We start from the raw sequence: 17,045 nt of genomic DNA, 5'->3' as shown, positions 1-17,045 counted from the left end.
AATTGCATTCAGAATTGTCAATCAAACCAGAGTCCGATTTTTCTTTTTCATTTCTTCGTTGATGATTATAGAAAGACAAACAGCAGCACATTTCTTCCTTCCAGGCGTTGTATACTTATTTAATTATATTCTTATTGGCGCTTACAAGACAGTTAATGTAGTCTTTTGTGGTAAATTTTAAAACTATTAAGCATTAATTGGATAGTTACGAAATAACGAATGTTGTTAATGCTGGTAAGAAAATACTAATAACGAGGAAGTGGATGCAATGTGCTACCGTTAGTACTAACCATAATTTGATCACAAATGGAAAAGAAAGAAAAGAAAACAAAAAACTGTTTGAATAATTTCTTTTGAATAACGAATGTTTTTCTTTAGGAAGGTTGCAGAAAATAAAAGATTGAGAGAGCTTAACTACTTCTTGATTAGAATATGACCATTTTATGTGCAACTGAGGCAGAACATGGTTTTTAAAAATCATTATTCAGATTTAATCATTAGATCTTGCTAAAATTTTTGTCATTAAATGCAAAAAATCTAACTTCTGCTTTTTTTTAAAAAAGAATCACACAAAGGCTTGGGCACTAGTATGAAACCGCAAGCTCTAAGATATCTAAAAGCATGCACTATCTTCCGACCATTCGCTGGGCACGGAAAAAACACATACTACATTTTAGTCACTGTGTATTAAGGTATGCATCAAATACTTGCCAATCGTATTTCGTTCATTTCGGGGTTTCGGGAAGGGGAACAATGAAATAAAAAAAAAAAAGCCTAAGATCGAATGATCACGTACACTTTTCATCATTTAACTGACAGGTAAACTGAAGGAGTTACTACGCTCCACGAATTTAGTTTAACTTAGTTACTTAGTTACTACGATCTTAGTTTAACAACGGTGTAGTGGTTACGCGCAGTCCTACTAAAGTTATTGGTGTCGGCCTAGCGTCAAGGAGCCGTAAAGGTGCTTTTGGTTTGGTTTGTTTCGAATTAAAAAAAAAAAAAAAAAAAAAAATGGAAGAAAAGAGTATCTAAGACAAAACCAAGACAAGTGAGTTTAGAGGAGTTCCATTTAAGTTTTTATCATTTATCAAGAATGCTTTAAGTAACAAAAAGTACTGCGCTACTTATTTTCAATGTTTTCTACCTTATATTTTAAAACTTGAAGCAGTTTAGCCACTACTGTTTTGTACACTTTACTCTCTCAAGTCTTCAAAAATACTTAAAAATAGTTCCTGATTAAAAAAAAAAATAATGCTTAGAAATAAATTTGCATTTTTAGGGGTAGTCACAAGAGACTTTCAGAGTCCGTCTTGAGTTCCTGAAATATCTGTATTAGAATCTGCACTACCACTGCTACTACTCCTACTACTGCTACTCACAAGAGCATCCCAGTGAGCGAGGAAAAGTGAGGAGTTCTTCTCGCTCGTATCGGTGAGTGAAACAGAAGAAGCATCTTTCTGAGAATTTCTTCTTCTAGTTTGTTCACAGCTTTATTTCTTTTACAGTTAAACTGACACAAGGCCAACAAATGAATGGTCAATTAGGGATACTTTTCAATGGACAATCTGTCCACTTCTTTAAAACAATCCTTTAGTTTGATGAAAGATACGTGACAATTTTTTTTTTAAAAAATGGCATGTTCAATGCACTTTGAATCAAACCTTTTGTTTGGCTTTTTCATAACATGGCTTTTCAATGTTTTACAGAGTTTCTGTTAAAATTAACCCAGCCTCAGGTAGCAAGTCTAAGCATTGAAAATAAAATGTCGAAAGTACTGAATTTTGAGTGTACATATGGTTCTGGGCCAAGGTTGGTTAAGGGTTAAGTTAGGTTAGCATCAGACTTGGCTCAATTGTGGCTGTAACTTAATTGTAATTAAATGTATTTTCATGAAGTAATTGTTATTGTATTTTATAAGGTACAGTCACAAGTAATTGTAATAATATGACTTGTAAGTGAATTACAAGTGCAAGTCATTGTAATTCAGTTGCTATTAAAATTTCAAGTAATCGTAATTCAATTACATTTACAATTGAAATTGACCCAAGTCTGCTAGATAATATTTTTAACTTTGTTCTCCATCAATCCTGAGGTTCTATAATTTAAGCAAATACATTTTTAGGCTTGATTTAGGTTGGGCAATATGTAAAATTTTTTAAAAAAACTTTGCATTCTTCCATTCACCACACTCTGTGAGTTTGTGAAAAATCGAGATATGATGTGCAAGGCTTTTCATGATTTTCTTCGTTATCTCTGCCATAAATTCATTAGTTGGCCTGACAATCTACAATTGCTCGATTGCAAAGTTCCCTGCAGTTTTCTGTATGGCTCTGTGGCTATTAGCATGAATAGAAATCAATTTGTTGACATTCCACCTGATTATGATGAAGGCTAGCTAAATCTTCCAGTATGGTGCTATCTCTATCAGTCCCATGGTTATCTGTGGTCCAGGACTGAGAGCGCACTGTTTAAATGTCCTAAGGTATTGGCATGACGCATGGATGCATGAATATATGTATCAATGCATGCATGCATGCATGCATGCATGCATGTATGTATGTATGTATGTATGTATGTATGTATGTATGGAAGTTTGTTTGTATGTATGTATGTATGTATGTATGGAAAATTGTATGTATGGAAGTATGTATGCACGTTTGTGTGTATGCATGCATTACTTTTGCTAACATGATGCTGTCAACTGTAATTTAGGGTCATAAGTTTGTCCTTTTCCATTTGTTGTTTGATGTTTTGAGTGTTTTAGGTCACTTTTTTAAATTGTTTTACCTTTTTGTCAGTAAACATTTAAGGAGTTCATTTCTTCCAATAAAATGCTTTGTTTAATTTATATGTAAACAGAAATATTTCAAAAATATTTCTTGCTACTCAGTTTAAAGTCTTAAATTAGTTTACACCGTCCAAATTTCTAAACTTCAACTTTGTTTTTTAGATTTTAGTTTGTGAGAAATTGCTATTTGAGGCTAATGACAAACAAATCTTCCTAAGCTCTGCTGTTTTGGTGATGGATTAAAGTACCATCGTTACAACAGATGAAAAGAACATTTAAATACAGAGGTTCTCCAAATGTTTTTTGACAGAAAAAATCTGTCGGGGCGCTAGTATTTTGAGTTGATTTTGGATTGTTCAACTTGGCTTTTGATCGCATTATGCATTTGAATCTGCTGCTGCCCAGTGTTATTTTTAAATCTTGGTTAGTTGGGTTATTTCTGAAAGAAGGTTAAAAAACCCAAATGTTTTAGAATGAAATTGTTGCAGTTTTAGTTTCATACAACGAGCCCATGTTTTCATTGTTCAAACTTACAGTTACCCATCGACTTATTCAAATGCCCACAAGTTTTTTCGTTCAAAGGGAGGGAGCCAGCACACAAATTCGTTGAAAAAGTATCGCTTCTCGGCCTAATGGCTAAGATCAAGTGTAGTATCTGTTCTTATCAGTTTAATATCTGGTACGCCGGCATAGTCCGGCTCATATATTAATCTGATTTTTGGCATTTGGTCAAGGGATCGTAGGTTTACCTCGCCCTGACCGCGGGTTGCCTCGGCGTTGCACTACTGCTGAGTGCGGCCCATTAAAAAGAGAAAAAAAAAAAAACGGAACGATGCGGTTAGGGTCCAATCAAAAAACCACAATTGCGAAGATTGGGGCACGTCCGAGGCTCCCCACACAACGGGAAAGGCATACTTACCTGACGGGGAAGTAAACCTGATCAACATGGGGCTTCTTCCAGGGTGAGGCTCTTGCATTGCACTTCGCCTGGGCTGACCCCTGCGATTACCGCTAACGTCGGTAACTCGACCGTACAATTTCTGGTAGTGGGGGCCTGCGTTCGCGCTCGCCCCCTTTAAAGATGCAAAAAAAAAAACCCTCACTCAGCCCTCTATGAGTTACTGGACGTAAACGAGTATTTGAGAAAAGGTATGTTTTATGTGTATTTATATGTTATGTATATATCCTCGAGTGAAGATTTGTCAGTGAGAAGGTAAACAAAGCCTCCTAAAAGTGTAAACACATTTTATTTCGTTCAAAAGTTCTTTGTTGTTGTTTTGTTTTTTTTCTTATAAAATCAATGAAAATCTAGTCGCAACCAGTAAGCGTGATCGAACGGCTGCAACACCAGAAATCATTCAATGAATGGCTGTAATAAAAAAACAATAATGGTAATAATTGTTGAAAGAAAAAAAAATAGTCGCAATAATAAAAATTTGATAATAATAGTAAGATTGAAAATAATAACAATCGTAATAATGGTAATAAAAGATGATGATAGCAATAACAGACTAATAATAATACCAACAGCAATGATAATAACGATAATAACAATAGTAATAATCATAAAAAATAAGTAATGGCAATAACAAACTAACAGTAATGATAGTAACAACAATAGTAACAATTTCCATCCATTTTTGTATATTTCATATTGGATTCTGGTATATTTTTTGACTTGTAGTTTATGACTTGAAAACAGCTATTATTGCATGTTTTGATAAGTTGCAGCAAGTCTACAAATCAACTTCGCGTAAGTTTCCAATGCCTTAACAATAATCTTTGAACAGGTGTGTAGCTATGAAGTTAGCCTTTGGTATTGTTTAGATTGCCGTTTTGGAACGATTGCAACATAGCCTGAATGTTTGGCAACACACCGCTGCTCGCGATTGTAACACCAAACAACAGCTTGTTTAACTTCTTCGTCGTTGCGAACAGCTAGCTGCAAACGACGAGGAATGATCCTGGCTCTCTGGTTATCGCGTGCAGCATTACCAGCTAGCTCTAAGATTTTCGGCGGAGAGGTTTTCAAAAACTCCAGCTAAGTAGATGGTGCGCCTAAACCGATGAGATTAGACACGACCAACAGGAAACTGAAGAAAGCCACTCTTAGCCTTAGCTTTTCCTCCTTTTCCACGTGCTAACATTTTGTTTTCTACTGAAAACAGACTGACAGACTAGAGATCTCGTGCGGCTTTTTGTTAAACAGAAAAGAGTTTTTTAACCAATAGTAAAAAAGAAATAAACAATGCTCAAATGACGTAATCTTTTAAAAACCAATAGAAGTGCGTAGAACGGAAAAGTTATCAAGTTGGAAACCACAAATCTACTTTAAATTAAATCCAGTTGCAATGCAATGAAAACAAAGAAGAAAAAACTTTCACTGCTAAGCTCGTCGAAATGATCTGACGCACCAAAAGCCGGAGGAAAACAAGCGCCAAAGGTGGCAAAAAAAGGCGAGAAGCGCGCTGGTAAGAAAGGCGGAAAAGTCGCTGGAACTGGTGACAAGAAGCGCAAGAGAAAGAGACGAGAGTCTTATGCCACACAAATTTTAAAAACATTATACGCATTAGAAAATGGGTTCAAATGAAAATATCTGTTGCAATCGTTATATTTTATGGAGCAAACATCGCCGAGAACAAATTAGCTGCTAAAATAAAATACTCGAGTTGTTCTAATCCGTCTTAGTCTATGAACAACTGAAAACCTATTTGTTTTTTGTTGTTGTTGTTTTTTTGTTTGACTTGTTTTTTTTCTTCATTTTTTTTTTTTTTTTTCTTTTTTAGAAACGAAAACTATAAGAACTCTATTCCTGCAAAAAAAAAAAAAAAAAAAAATTTTAGCAAATTACTATTGGCTCCTAGTATTGTTTGTTTGTCACCATGTTTGTGTGCGTCAAGAATGTATAAATTGCATTCAGAATTGTCAATCAAACCAGAGTCCGATTTTTCTTTTTCATTTCTTCGTTGATGATTATAGAAAGACAAACAGCAGCACATTTCTTCCTTCCAGGCGTTGTATACTTATTTAATTATATTCTTATTGGCGCTTACAAGACAGTTAATGTAGTCTTTTGTGGTAAATTTTAAAACTATTAAGCATTAATTGGATAGTTACGAAATAACGAATGTTGTTAATGCTGGTAAGAAAATACTAATAACGAGGAAGTGGATGCAATGTGCTACCGTTAGTACTAACCATAATTTGATCACAAATGGAAAAGAAAGAAAAGAAAACAAAAAACTGTTTGAATAATTTCTTTTGAATAACGAATGTTTTTCTTTAGGAAGGTTGCAGAAAATAAAAGATTGAGAGAGCTTAACTACTTCTTGATTAGAATATGACCATTTTATGTGCAACTGAGGCAGAACATGGTTTTTAAAAATCATTATTCAGATTTAATCATTAGATCTTGCTAAAATTTTTGTCATTAAATGCAAAAAATCTAACTTCTGCTTTTTTTTAAAAAAGAATCACACAAAGGCTTGGGCACTAGTATGAAACCGCAAGCTCTAAGATATCTAAAAGCATGCACTATCTTCCGACCATTCGCTGGGCACGGAAAAAACACATACTACATTTTAGTCACTGTGTATTAAGGTATGCATCAAATACTTGCCAATCGTATTTCGTTCATTTCGGGGTTTCGGGAAGGGGAACAATGAAATAAAAAAAAAAAAGCCCAAGATCGAATGATCACGTACACTTTTCATCATTTAACTGACAGGTAAACTGAAGGAGTTACTACGCTCCACGAATTTAGTTTAACTTAGTTACTTAGTTACTACGATCTTAGTTTAACAACGGTGTAGTGGTTACGCGCAGTCCTACTAAAGTTATTGGTGTCGGCCTAGCGTCAAGGAGCCGTAAAGGTGCTTTTGGTTTGGTTTGTTTCGAATTAAAAAAAAAAAAAAAAAAAAAAATGGAAGAAAAGAGTATCTAAGACAAAACCAAGACAAGTGAGTTTAGAGGAGTTCCATTTAAGTTTTTATCATTTATCAAGAATGCTTTAAGTAACAAAAAGTACTGCGCTACTTATTTTCAATGTTTTCTACCTTATATTTTAAAACTTGAAGCAGTTTAGCCACTACTGTTTTGTACACTTTACTCTCTCAAGTCTTCAAAAATACTTAAAAATAGTTCCTGATTAAAAAAAAAAATAATGCTTAGAAATAAATTTGCATTTTTAGGGGTAGTCACAAGAGACTTTCAGAGTCCGTCTTGAGTTCCTGAAATATCTGTATTAGAATCTGCACTACCACTGCTACTACTCCTACTACTGCTACTCACAAGAGCATCCCAGTGAGCGAGGAAAAGTGAGGAGTTCTTCTCGCTCGTATCGGTGAGTGAAACAGAAGAAGCATCTTTCTGAGAATTTCTTCTTCTAGTTTGTTCACAGCTTTATTTCTTTTACAGTTAAACTGACACAAGGCCAACAAATGAATGGTCAATTAGGGATACTTTTCAATGGACAATCTGTCCACTTCTTTAAAACAATCCTTTAGTTTGATGAAAGATACGTGACAATTTTTTTTTTAAAAAATGGCATGTTCAATGCACTTTGAATCAAACCTTTTGTTTGGCTTTTTCATAACATGGCTTTTCAATGTTTTACAGAGTTTCTGTTAAAATTAACCCAGCCTCAGGTAGCAAGTCTAAGCATTGAAAATAAAATGTCGAAAGTACTGAATTTTGAGTGTACATATGGTTCTGGGCCAAGGTTGGTTAAGGGTTAAGTTAGGTTAGCATCAGACTTGGCTCAATTGTGGCTGTAACTTAATTGTAATTAAATGTATTTTCATGAAGTAATTGTTATTGTATTTTATAAGGTACAGTCACAAGTAATTGTAATAATATGACTTGTAAGTGAATTACAAGTGCAAGTCATTGTAATTCAGTTGCTATTAAAATTTCAAGTAATCGTAATTCAATTACATTTACAATTGAAATTGACCCAAGTCTGCTAGATAATATTTTTAACTTTGTTCTCCATCAATCCTGAGGTTCTATAATTTAAGCAAATACATTTTTAGGCTTGATTTAGGTTGGGCAATATGTAAAATTTTTTAAAAAAACTTTGCATTCTTCCATTCACCACACTCTGTGAGTTTGTGAAAAATCGAGATATGATGTGCAAGGCTTTTCATGATTTTCTTCGTTATCTCTGCCATAAATTCATTAGTTGGCCTGACAATCTACAATTGCTCGATTGCAAAGTTCCCTGCAGTTTTCTGTATGGCTCTGTGGCTATTAGCATGAATAGAAATCAATTTGTTGACATTCCACCTGATTATGATGAAGGCTAGCTAAATCTTCCAGTATGGTGCTATCTCTATCAGTCCCATGGTTATCTGTGGTCCAGGACTGAGAGCGCACTGTTTAAATGTCCTAAGGTATTGGCATGACGCATGGATGCATGAATATATGTATCAATGCATGCATGCATGCATGCATGCATGCATGTATGTATGTATGTATGTATGTATGTATGTATGTATGGAAGTTTGTTTGTATGTATGTATGTATGTATGTATGGAAAATTGTATGTATGGAAGTATGTATGCACGTTTGTGTGTATGCATGCATTACTTTTGCTAACATGATGCTGTCAACTGTAATTTAGGGTCATAAGTTTGTCCTTTTCCATTTGTTGTTTGATGTTTTGAGTGTTTTAGGTCACTTTTTTAAATTGTTTTACCTTTTTGTCAGTAAACATTTAAGGAGTTCATTTCTTCCAATAAAATGCTTTGTTTAATTTATATGTAAACAGAAATATTTCAAAAATATTTCTTGCTACTCAGTTTAAAGTCTTAAATTAGTTTACACCGTCCAAATTTCTAAACTTCAACTTTGTTTTTTAGATTTTAGTTTGTGAGAAATTGCTATTTGAGGCTAATGACAAACAAATCTTCCTAAGCTCTGCTGTTTTGGTGATGGATTAAAGTACCATCGTTACAACAGATGAAAAGAACATTTAAATACAGAGGTTCTCCAAATGTTTTTTGACAGAAAAAATCTGTCGGGGCGCTAGTATTTTGAGTTGATTTTGGATTGTTCAACTTGGCTTTTGATCGCATTATGCATTTGAATCTGCTGCTGCCCAGTGTTATTTTTAAATCTTGGTTAGTTGGGTTATTTCTGAAAGAAGGTTAAAAAACCCAAATGTTTTAGAATGAAATTGTTGCAGTTTTAGTTTCATACAACGAGCCCATGTTTTCATTGTTCAAACTTACAGTTACCCATCGACTTATTCAAATGCCCACAAGTTTTTTCGTTCAAAGGGAGGGAGCCAGCACACAAATTCGTTGAAAAAGTATCGCTTCTCGGCCTAATGGCTAAGATCAAGTGTAGTATCTGTTCTTATCAGTTTAATATCTGGTACGCCGGCATAGTCCGGCTCATATATTAATCTGATTTTTGGCATTTGGTCAAGGGATCGTAGGTTTACCTCGCCCTGACCGCGGGTTGCCTCGGCGTTGCACTACTGCTGAGTGCGGCCCATTAAAAAGAGAAAAAAAAAAAAACGGAACGATGCGGTTAGGGTCCAATCAAAAAACCACAATTGCGAAGATTGGGGCACGTCCGAGGCTCCCCACACAACGGGAAAGGCATACTTACCTGACGGGGAAGTAAACCTGATCAACATGGGGCTTCTTCCAGGGTGAGGCTCTTGCATTGCACTTCGCCTGGGCTGACCCCTGCGATTACCGCTAACGTCGGTAACTCGACCGTACAATTTCTGGTAGTGGGGGCCTGCGTTCGCGCTCGCCCCCTTTAAAGATGCAAAAAAAAAAACCCTCACTCAGCCCTCTATGAGTTACTGGACGTAAACGAGTATTTGAGAAAAGGTATGTTTTATGTGTATTTATATGTTATGTATATATCCTCGAGTGAAGATTTGTCAGTGAGAAGGTAAACAAAGCCTCCTAAAAGTGTAAACACATTTTATTTCGTTCAAAAGTTCTTTGTTGTTGTTTTGTTTTTTTTCTTATAAAATCAATGAAAATCTAGTCGCAACCAGTAAGCGTGATCGAACGGCTGCAACACCAGAAATCATTCAATGAATGGCTGTAATAAAAAAACAATAATGGTAATAATTGTTGAAAGAAAAAAAAATAGTCGCAATAATAAAAATTTGATAATAATAGTAAGATTGAAAATAATAACAATCGTAATAATGGTAATAAAAGATGATGATAGCAATAACAGACTAATAATAATACCAACAGCAATGATAATAACGATAATAACAATAGTAATAATCATAAAAAATAAGTAATGGCAATAACAAACTAACAGTAATGATAGTAACAACAATAGTAACAATTTCCATCCATTTTTGTATATTTCATATTGGATTCTGGTATATTTTTTGACTTGTAGTTTATGACTTGAAAACAGCTATTATTGCATGTTTTGATAAGTTGCAGCAAGTCTACAAATCAACTTCGCGTAAGTTTCCAATGCCTTAACAATAATCTTTGAACAGGTGTGTAGCTATGAAGTTAGCCTTTGGTATTGTTTAGATTGCCGTTTTGGAACGATTGCAACATAGCCTGAATGTTTGGCAACACACCGCTGCTCGCGATTGTAACACCAAACAACAGCTTGTTTAACTTCTTCGTCGTTGCGAACAGCTAGCTGCAAACGACGAGGAATGATCCTGGCTCTCTGGTTATCGCGTGCAGCATTACCAGCTAGCTCTAAGATTTTCGGCGGAGAGGTTTTCAAAAACTCCAGCTAAGTAGATGGTGCGCCTAAACCGATGAGATTAGACACGACCAACAGGAAACTGAAGAAAGCCACTCTTAGCCTTAGCTTTTCCTCCTTTTCCACGTGCTAACATTTTGTTTTCTACTGAAAACAGACTGACAGACTAGAGATCTCGTGCGGCTTTTTGTTAAACAGAAAAGAGTTTTTTAACCAATAGTAAAAAAGAAATAAACAATGCTCAAATGACGTAATCTTTTAAAAACCAATAGAAGTGCGTAGAACGGAAAAGTTATCAAGTTGGAAACCACAAATCTACTTTAAATTAAATCCAGTTGCAATGCAATGAAAACAAAGAAGAAAAAACTTTCACTGCTAAGCTCGTCGAAATGATCTGACGCACCAAAAGCCGGAGGAAAACAAGCGCCAAAGGTGGCAAAAAAAGGCGAGAAGCGCGCTGGTAAGAAAGGCGGAAAAGTCGCTGGAACTGGTGACAAGAAGCGCAAGAGAAAGAGACGAGAGTCTTATGCCACACAAATTTTAAAAACATTATACGCATTAGAAAATGGGTTCAAATGAAAATATCTGTTGCAATCGTTATATTTTATGGAGCAAACATCGCCGAGAACAAATTAGCTGCTAAAATAAAATACTCGAGTTGTTCTAATCCGTCTTAGTCTATGAACAACTGAAAACCTATTTGTTTTTTGTTGTTGTTGTTTTTTTGTTTGACTTGTTTTTTTTCTTCATTTTTTTTTTTTTTTTTCTTTTTTAGAAACGAAAACTATAAGAACTCTATTCCTGCAAAAAAAAAAAAAAAAAAAAATTTTAGCAAATTACTATTGGCTCCTAGTATTGTTTGTTTGTCACCATGTTTGTGTGCGTCAAGAATGTATAAATTGCATTCAGAATTGTCAATCAAACCAGAGTCCGATTTTTCTTTTTCATTTCTTCGTTGATGATTATAGAAAGACAAACAGCAGCACATTTCTTCCTTCCAGGCGTTGTATACTTATTTAATTATATTCTTATTGGCGCTTACAAGACAGTTAATGTAGTCTTTTGTGGTAAATTTTAAAACTATTAAGCATTAATTGGATAGTTACGAAATAACGAATGTTGTTAATGCTGGTAAGAAAATACTAATAACGAGGAAGTGGATGCAATGTGCTACCGTTAGTACTAACCATAATTTGATCACAAATGGAAAAGAAAGAAAAGAAAACAAAAAACTGTTTGAATAATTTCTTTTGAATAACGAATGTTTTTCTTTAGGAAGGTTGCAGAAAATAAAAGATTGAGAGAGCTTAACTACTTCTTGATTAGAATATGACCATTTTATGTGCAACTGAGGCAGAACATGGTTTTTAAAAATCATTATTCAGATTTAATCATTAGATCTTGCTAAAATTTTTGTCATTAAATGCAAAAAATCTAACTTCTGCTTTTTTTTAAAAAAGAATCACACAAAGGCTTGGGCACTAGTATGAAACCGCAAGCTCTAAGATATCTAAAAGCATGCACTATCTTCCGACCATTCGCTGGGCACGGAAAAAACACATACTACATTTTAGTCACTGTGTATTAAGGTATTGCATCGAGAATTATAGTGAATAGTAAAAACAGTTATTTTTATAACTATCTGGCTTACTTTGTTACTTGGCGTGTGGATATTTAGTTTTTGGCTTACTTATTTGGTTGGCTATATTTACTTTATGGCTTCTGCAAGTATGGAAGTTGATATCGAAAAGACTCTTATCAAACCTCCCATCAGCTACGCAAGTGCTGTTGGTTCAAACGCTGTTTCTTCTCAACCCAAACTAAACAAGGTTAATCTTGGTGTTTTCAACACAAGAACTTCGTACAACGAAAATGCATCAGTTCTTGTTTGTTGCTATGGAGACCTTAACTGCAACATCCAAGACTTTATCATAGCTTTAAAAGCCAAAAACCTTCTCTCTTCTGTGTGGGGTATTACAAGGCACTTCTCACACCGCCAATTTGAGTTTGCCCTACACTGTAGTAATGATCTTACATATTTTCTTACAAGTGAAATTGTCATCAAAGGAGTTTCTCTTAAATTCAAGCAGAAATACATCCCTAAGGTCCATGTATTGGTACAAAACATACCAATTGGAATCCTTAGGAACGGCTGCACGAGCGCTTTGTCTGCTTTAGCAACTCACCTCGCAAAAGGAAGAGGAAATGTCGACTCCTTTTACTATCAAAAAGTAAAGGTGGAGGGCGAGGAAATATGCACCGGAAATGTCATAATAATTATATCAAATTGGAATAATCCAAACATAAACCCCTTGCCCAGATATGAGAACGTGGACGGTCTGACCTTGCGATATAAACACAGAGGTCAACCAGAAATGAAAACAACATTGGAATACATTGAAAAGACAAATGATACAAAAGTTTCCACCCCACCAACTCTCGAAATTCAACAAGTTCCAACAAAACGGGTGGAAGCCGAAGTTCCAGTCATTCCTCCCCCTGCAGAGGCGGAATCCGAAAATGCTGAAACCAGTGATTTCCGACCTTCCTTCACTCGAAAGAGGCAGAGAGGAAGAAGGGAAAAGACGAACCCAAAGAAATCTATTCAAAGAAATACAACTCTACCTGCAGTAAGTGACAGTGAAATTGATTTTAATATTGAGGACGAATCCAAAATTGCAGACTTTAAAAACAAAACCAGCGTTGCAGATCAAAATGTCGAAGAAGATGCTGACCTGAGTTTTGACGAAGAGGATATCACCACTTCAAGATGTGTGGAAGAAACTCAGTGAGTCCTTTTCTTTTTCTCCTCCTTTTACTATTTTTTTTAACTCATGATCTTAATCTGCTATATCCTTTCTTCTCTTCTAAGTATTTTTTATCAGCTTTAGTTATGCCTTTCCAAAAAATGAGTAATATTCTAAAATTTTGTTTAAAATGTCATATAAACTTTTCTTCATTTTACATCAATTTTGTTATTTGCCAAAAGTACTTAAGCGAACTAGCGAAAAACGCAAACTGGTCCTCTCCTCCATGGCGCTTAATATTTTAACATGCAACATACGCGGGTTGAACAACCCGACAAAACGCACCAAATTTTTCGGGTTTCTCCAAAATTCCTCCTATGATCTTATCCTCCTTCAGGAAACGGGCTCCGGACCCACCACAGCAAAACAGTGGAGTGACGAATGGTCGGGTGCGTCCATCTGGAACTCGGGTCCCAGCAGCTCGAGTTGTGGGGTGGCTATCCTCTGCAAGCCAAATATTGAACTAAACGAACTAAAAAGGGATAACCATGGTAGAATATTAAGCGCCATAATTTGCTTTGAAAAACACGACATGCATATCATCAACGTATACGCACCGAACATCCCAAGCGACCGTTACGATTTTTTTGACGGACTGCATGACTATTCACAAAACACAGGACTCCCCATCATATTAGCAGGCGACTTTAATATGGTGGAAAACGTTACGCTAGACACACAAGACTCAAACTATGCAAACTATCACACCACCGGAACAGTACAACTAGACAACTTCAAAAACCGCTACAAACTAACAGACGTATGGCGCGCGAAACACAAGGACAAACGGGCTTACACTTGGACAAACAATAACGTCAAATGCAGACTGGACAGAATTTACTGCCGACATGACGACGCGACAAGAGCGACGCGCACAGACATATTGACAAACACTTTCTCCGATCACGACTTCATGACAACCACGCTCCATTTTAAATCGGTAAGGAGAGGACCAGGGTACTGGAAGCTAAATTGTTCCCTTATTGAAATCGAGGAAGTCAAACAAAACATCAAAACTCTAATTCGCGACCTGCGCGCAAAGAAATCATCCTACTCTTCCACTCTGAGTTGGTGGGATGATTTCAAAGCGCTTATTGCGGCGGAACTGCAAAAGAACGCAGCGCAAGCAGGCCAAACCAAAATACGCGAAATCAGGCGCCTTCAACATCACCTTCACCACCTAGAAAAAAATATTTTGGCGAACGCGGATGATATCAGCGACACGCGAGAAAAACTTTTTGATTTGCAGTTCCCTGGCGTAAGCGTGCGCACAAAACAGAAACTGCTAGAAGAGGGCGAAAGGCCGTCAAATTTCCTTGTCAATCTTGAGAAGTCGCAGCAAAAACGTAAGACCATATCCGAAATACGGAAAAGCGACGGATCATTGACAAGTGAGCCTGGTGAAATTCTACACTCCCTCAAAACCTATTATCAAAACCTGTTCACGAAAACAGAACTCTGTGAAAACAGTCAAAACTACGTTCTGGCCCATATCAAGAACGCTCTAAGCGCTGAGGAGAACCAACTACTCAACGAGCGCCTAACAAAACAAGAGCTAAAGGCGGCGCTGAACAGGTTTGAAAACGGAAAGTCACCAGGCTATGACGGTCTTCCGGCCGAGTTCTATAAAACCTTCTGGCAGGATCTGGAAGACGATTTCGAAGAGCTCGCCAACCAGATTTTATTCACAGAAAAACAAACCACACCATCCATGAGAAAATCCATCATATCGCTCATTCCAAAACAAGGTGACTTAACAGACCAGAAAAACTGGCGCCCCATTTCCCTCCTAGGCGCGGACTATAAGATAATAACAAAAGCTCTCGCGCTAAGGCTGTCAAAAGTGATGGGAAAAATCATAGAGCCAAACCAAACGTGCGGCATCCCGGGAAGAAACATCTTTTCAAACTTACACCTAGTCCGGGATTTAATAGAATACGCTGAGCTCAAACAAACTCCATGCTTCATCTTGTCCATCGACCAAGAAAAGGCTTTTGACAAAGTCGATCGCTCCTTTCTTATCAAAATTCTAGAAAAATACAATTTAGGCAAGAACTTCATCTCGTTCATAACCACTCTATACTCTAACGTCTCAGCATCTATCATCAATGGCGGATTCTTATCACCTTTCTTCCATACAGAGCGCGGTGTCAGGCAGGGCGATCCGCTGTCGCTGCTGTTATACGTTTTCGTCGCGGAAACGCTAGCTCTGCTGGTCAGAGCGGATGACGGCATCGAGGGCTACCCTTTGCCTGGCACATCAAAACCTTTAAAAATCCAGCAGTATGCCGACGACTCTCTTCTTTTCGCCAGAAACGGCAAGTCTGTTCAAAATTTCTTCCGGAAGGTAAGTATCTTTCAAAAAGCCAGCGGTTCTATTATAAACGCTTCTAAAACGAGAGGTTTGGCTCTGGGCGGTTTCGAACCCGGTTCCGACGCTAGTCTAAAAGACATAGCTTGGACGAACGGGAACGGAATGAAAATTCTGGGAGTCACCTTTCATGCAAAACTATCGCAAACCATAAACTCAAACTGGACAACAACACTAAACAAGGTTGAAAAAACTTTACACTTTCTGAGACTCCGCCTGGTATCATTGAGAGGAAAAGCCTTGCTTTATAATGCTTTGGGTCTGTCGAAGGTATGGTTTTTGGCAAACACACTCCCCATGCCTAAATGGGTTGAGACACGCCTACACGCCACCATCTTTGACAACCTTTGGCAAAAACAAAATTACAACCCTGTTAAAAGAAGCACTCTTTTCCTCCCTACCAAAAACGGAGGTCTTGGTATACTCTCACCAAAAGACCAATGTCTCGCGCTACACCTAAAAACTCTGTTTCAACTGAGACAGAGATGCGCTGGAGACACACATGACTGCCATCATCTCTATAAATACTGGTTGGCGAGCTCTTTGACAAAATTCACACACAAACACCCAGACTGGACCTTTCTCAGACAAAACGACTTTCCAAAACACTGGGACGACAAAACGCCACAATACTACAAAACAACAGTACAATACTTGACCGAACACCCATTCATATTTGACATAACTAACAAAACATGCAAATCCATATACACACAAATAACAAAAAACAAAAAGACGGTTGTGACTGCAGAACGCTACTGGACTGGAGTGACGAAAACAAAACTGCCCTTTACATTAATTTGGAAAAGGAACTTTACTTCGCATGCACACGGAACGACCCAAAACATACTTTACAGATTCTTACACAACAGTCTACCGACAGCGACTTTACTAACGAGAAACTCACGACAAAAATCATTCAAAAACAAAAACTGTACAACATGCGGGCGCGTAGAAGACGCGATTCACATCTTCACCCTTTGTCCTCCCTCGGTTGAAATTTGGGAATATTTCAAACACATTTACAAATCCTTCGTGCCGAGCAGAATAATAAAACCGGCAAATTCTGTTTTTCTTCTCGACATTGCGCATTTGTCGGAGAAGCACCCGGTGTCGCGTTTGCTTCTGACGCTCACTCAGATCATAATGGGTGAGATATGGAGCGGACGCTGCCACGCGGTGCTAAGAAAAGGAAAAGTAGATTCACAAAATATTATCCGAAAAATCGTTAATAAAATTAAAGAATTAATAAAGAGAAAGTATGACCATCACGCAGAAAGAAACACCTTAAACATCTTTTGTGATCTTTTCTGTCATATGGACATTCTATGTTCCCTTAAAGATGGAAAATTTAAAATCAACATTT

General features: G+C 36.7%; 2 long non-coding RNA genes and 4 other non-coding genes across 6 annotated transcripts; all 6 read left to right on the top strand.

Moving 5' to 3' along the window:
• Positions 1-402: 402 nt before the first annotated feature.
• LOC149877461 (uncharacterized) lies at positions 403-5,550 on the top strand. The gene is made up of 4 exons (XR_016447787.1): positions 403-1,051; positions 1,283-1,434; positions 2,954-4,182; positions 4,619-5,550. It is a non-coding gene; the product is annotated as an uncharacterized LOC149877461 (long non-coding RNA).
• Positions 3,408-3,599, top strand: LOC149877463 (U2 spliceosomal RNA). The gene has a single exon (XR_016448205.1). It is a non-coding gene; the product is annotated as a U2 spliceosomal RNA (small nuclear RNA).
• LOC149877462 (U1 spliceosomal RNA) lies at positions 3,703-3,866 on the top strand. Its single transcript, XR_016448274.1, has one exon. It is a non-coding gene; the product is annotated as a U1 spliceosomal RNA (small nuclear RNA).
• Positions 5,551-6,615: 1,065 nt separating the features above from the next.
• LOC149877458 (uncharacterized) lies at positions 6,616-11,249 on the top strand. The gene is made up of 4 exons (XR_016447788.1): positions 6,616-6,750; positions 6,982-7,133; positions 8,653-9,881; positions 10,318-11,249. It is a non-coding gene; the product is annotated as an uncharacterized LOC149877458 (long non-coding RNA).
• On the top strand, positions 9,107-9,298 carry LOC149877460 (U2 spliceosomal RNA). The gene has a single exon (XR_016448204.1). It is a non-coding gene; the product is annotated as a U2 spliceosomal RNA (small nuclear RNA).
• LOC149877459 (U1 spliceosomal RNA) lies at positions 9,402-9,565 on the top strand. Its single transcript, XR_016448273.1, has one exon. It is a non-coding gene; the product is annotated as a U1 spliceosomal RNA (small nuclear RNA).
• Positions 11,250-17,045: the final 5,796 nt, after the last annotated feature.

This window comes from Hydra viridissima, unplaced genomic scaffold, assembly GCF_058129835.1.
Source record: "Hydra viridissima isolate aposymbiotic clone 2 unplaced genomic scaffold, HvirCarnegie_v1 scaffold_16, whole genome shotgun sequence".
NCBI classification, from domain to species: domain Eukaryota; kingdom Metazoa; phylum Cnidaria; class Hydrozoa; order Anthoathecata; family Hydridae; genus Hydra; species Hydra viridissima.
This window is presented reverse-complemented; position numbering and strand designations above follow the sequence as displayed.